This window comes from Diceros bicornis, chromosome X (assembly GCF_020826845.1).
Source record: "Diceros bicornis minor isolate mBicDic1 chromosome X, mDicBic1.mat.cur, whole genome shotgun sequence".
Taxonomy (NCBI): domain Eukaryota; kingdom Metazoa; phylum Chordata; class Mammalia; order Perissodactyla; family Rhinocerotidae; genus Diceros; species Diceros bicornis.
Window position 1 is genome coordinate 136,316,351 of NC_080781.1, and position 4,257 is coordinate 136,320,607.

At 40.0% G+C, this 4,257-nt stretch overlaps 1 pseudogene; it reads right to left on the reverse strand.

Annotated features, from left to right (window-relative positions):
* Positions 1 to 218: 218 nt before the first annotated feature.
* On the reverse strand, positions 219 to 4,024 carry LOC131400401 (uncharacterized; annotated as a pseudogene).
* Between the last annotated feature and the right edge of the window lie 233 nt (positions 4,025 to 4,257).

Consider the following 4,257-nt stretch of genomic DNA (forward strand, 5'->3'; position numbering starts at 1 on the left):
GCATGTATTCTTCTCTGACTTATTTTCTTCAAATTATGTTTGTGAGATTCATTTATGTTCTTGCTTTTAACAGTAGTTGATTCATTTTCATTAATATATTAGTCAGGGTTCTCCAGAGAAACAGAAGATTTTGTGTGTGTGTGTGTGTGTACACACACACACACACATGAACATATTCATAGGGAAATAAGGAGGAACACTCATGACAACTACAGTCTTCATTTCCATAACTGGTTACGTTGTCATAGCTGGTATTTATAACTACCTTCTTCAACTCCCCGTTCTGTATTCTCTTTACCTTCAACAATCACCTCAACTGGTCATGGTTCTTTATCTGGTGGGGTGACCCAACACTTCATTCCTGAAGGGTCTGGGTCATTAGTAGTTCTGCCTGGATTGAGTTTAGTTTTTCATTGACCTTAATCACAGGGTGTGGTAATACTAAGAAACACCCTAAGGAATCTCCTGTATTCTAGACATACTCTTCCTGAACTCCATTGTGGGGTAGCAGTCCAATGTCCCCTTGGGAGTCAGGATCAATCACCCCAGCCAGCACAGTAACTCTGTTCCCTGCCTGTGGATTTAGATGCATGGGAGCCCAAAGTGGGTGGGTGGCAGCCTTAACTTCCAGTTCAATGGAAACGTTGTTGTGTCTCCCAGTGGAAGCATTCCTCCCTGTGGAGCTAAGACTGCTAGGCCAGAAGAGCAGAAAGTTACAGGAACAAGAAGCAAAAATTTCGCTAGTGGGTCACTAGGGGTAATAGTGAGTGGTGCCACTCCAATTTCCACCCCTTGATTCCTGGACCCATGAATCCTGGCTATTTGAGAAACAGCACCATATATTGAATGCTGATTCACAGCATATACAGCCTTCTGGAGAACCTTGCCCCAGCCCTGTAAAGTACTGTCATCTAGCTGGCACTGTAACTGAGTCCTCAAAAGGCCATTCCACAGTTATATCAAGCCAGGTGCTTCAGGATGGTGGGGAACATGGTAAGACCAGTGAATTCCATGAGCATGGACCCATTGCTGCATTTCTTTTGCTGTGAAGTGAGTTCCTTCATCAGAAGCAATGCTGTGTGGAATACCATCATGGTAGATAAGGCATTCTGTAAGTCCACAGATGATTGTTTTGGCAGAAGTATTGCATACAGGGAAGGCAAATCTGTATCTAAAGTAAAGATCTACTCCAGTAAGAACAAAACTCTGCCCCTTCCAAGAAGTGGTTCAATGTAATCAACCTGATACCAGGTAGCTGACTGATCACCCTGGGAAATGGTGCCATATGGGGGCCTCAGTGTTGGTCTCTATTGCTGGCAGATTGGGTACTCAGCAGTGACTGTAGCCAGATTGGCATTGGTGAGTGAAAGTTCATGTTGCTGAGCCCATGCATCACCTCCATCCCTGCCACCACGGCCACTTTGTTCATGAGCCCATTGGGCAATGAGCAAGGTGGCCGGGGAAAGAAGCTGACTGGTATCCACAGAACGGGTGATCCCATCAACTTGATTATTAAAATCCTCCTCTGATGAAGTCACTCTTTGGTGAGCATTCACACCCGACACAGATACCATCATTTTTTTTTTTGCCCATTCGGAGAAGTCTGTCCACATACCTCTTCCCCAGATGTTTTTGTCACCAATTTTCTATTCATGTTCCTTCCAAGTCCCTGACTATCCAGCCAAACCATTGGCCACAGCCCATGGATAAGTATACAATCACACATCTTGTTATTTCTCCTTCCAAGCAAAGGGAACAACCAGGTGCACTGCTCAAAGTGCTGCCCACTGGGAGAATTTCCCTTCACCACTGTCCTTCAGGGATGTCCCAGAGGGGGCCTGTAGTGCTACAGCTGTCTGCTTTTGGGTAGTGCCTGTATATGGTGCAGAACCATCTGTAAACCAGGCTCAAGTCTTCTCTTCCTCTTTCAACTGATCATAGGGAACTCCTCATGAGGCCATAGGTACAAGCTGTGAGAGAGAAGGCAGTGTAGTAGAAGTGAGGACCATGGGCATTTGGGTCACTTCTTCATGTAACTTACTTGTGTCTTCAGGGCCTGCCTGAGGTAGATCACATATACTTCACTTTCATTTGATGATAGAGTGCTGCTGTGCATTCCCAAATTCATGGCTTAGTGGGTCAGAAAAAAACCCAGATCATGATGGGAAGTTCAGGTCATACGGTAACTTGATGGCCCATGGTTGATCATTCAGTCTCTGCCGAGGCCCAGTAGCAGGCCAAGAGCTGTTTTTCAAAAGGAGAGTAGTTATCTGTGGATGATGACAGGGCCTAGCTCCAAAATTCTGAAGGCCTGCACTGTGATTCACATATAGGGGCCTACCAAAGGCTTCAAACAACATCCCTGTCTGCCACTGATACTTCAAGCACCATTGAATCTGCTAGATCATACGGCCAAAGTGGCAAAGCAGCTTGAATAGCAGCTTGGACCTGTTGCAGAGCCTTCTCTTGTTCTGGACCCTACTTAAAACTAGCAGCTTTTTGGGTCACTCAGTAAATGAGCCAGAGTAACACACCCAAATGAGGAATATGTTGACTCCAAAATCCAAAATGGCCCACAAGATTCTGTAGTATTGGCAAAAGCACAAACAGACAGATCAATGGAACAAAATAGAGTTAAGAGAAGAAGTACCACAAGTACACAGTAAATTGATTATTGACAAAGATGTAAAGAAAATTCAATAAAGAAAAGATAGTGTTTTCAGCTAATGTTGCTGATAGAATTGGACATTTTTTTAAGAAATAGAACCTTGATCATTATCTCATACCATATACAAAATTAACTTGCATTGTATCATAGACTTAAACACAAAAACAAGAGCTGTAAAACTGATACTGGAAACACAGGTGAAAATTTTTGAAACCTGGGTTAGACAAATAATTCTTAGGACACAAAAAGCAAGAATCTTAAGAGAAAATTTAATGAATTAGAGTTCATCAAAATTTAGAATTTCTGCTCTTTGAAGGACATTGTTAAGAGAATGAAGACAAGCCACAGATTTGGAAAAACTATTTGCACATTACATAGTTGATAAATGGCTTGTGTCCAGAATACATAAACTCCAAAACTCAATAATAAGAAAACAAGCAACTATAAGTGGGATTCATGTATCTTCTCATTTATTTTCAAATGCTAAACAAACATTGCATTCCTAGAATAAACCTCATTAGGTATTCTCCCTTTTGTATTTTTCTGAATTCAATTTGAAAATGCTTTGTTTGGAATTTTCTCGTCTACATCCATAGGGATGTATCTATAGGGAGATAGGCCTATAATTTCTCTTTCTTATAGTATCCTTGTTGGATTTTTGTATCAATGCTTTTCTAGTCTCATAAAATAAGTTATAAAATGTTACCTCTATTTCTATTCTTTGGAAGAATTTGTGTAAGATTGGTGTTTTATTCTTTTTTAAAATTTTGGTGAAAGACACATATTAAATTTATCATTGTAACCATTTTAAAGTGTACAATTCCACAAAGTTGTGTAACCATCATCAATCTAGTTCTAGAACATTTTCATTACCAAAAAAGGAAACCTCATATCCACTAATCAGTCTCTCCCCATTAACCTCTCTGCCTAGCCCCTGGCAAACAAAATCTATTTTCTGTCTCTAAGGATTTGTCTATTCTGGGCATTTCATATAAACAGAATCATACAACATGTGGCCTTCTGTGGCTATCTTCTTTCACTTACTATAATGTTTTCGAGGTTCATCCATGTTGTAACATGTACTAGTACTTCATTCCTTTTTATGGCTTAATAATGTTCCATTGTATGGATAGACCACTTTTGTTTGTCCATTCATCTGTTGATGAACAGCTGTTTCCACTTGTTGGCTAGTATGAATAATGCTGCTATGAACATTCATGTACAACTTTTTGTATGAATATCTGTTCTTAATTATTTTGGTTATATACACAGGAGTAGAATTGTTGGGTCATGTGATAATTCTATGTTTAGCTTCTTAAGGAACTGCCAAATTGTTTACCAAAATACCTGCACCATACTGCATTCCAACAAGCAATGTATGAGGGTTCCAATTTTTCCATATCCTCACCAACACTTGTTATTTCAAGTTTTTTCAGGTTATAGCCATCTGAGTGAATATAAAATGGTATCTCATTGTGGTTTTGATTTACATTTCCCTAATGACTAATGTTGAGCATTTTTTTCATGTACTTGTTGGCAATTTATATATCTTCTTTGGAGAAAGGTCTTTTCAAATCCTTTAGCCGTTT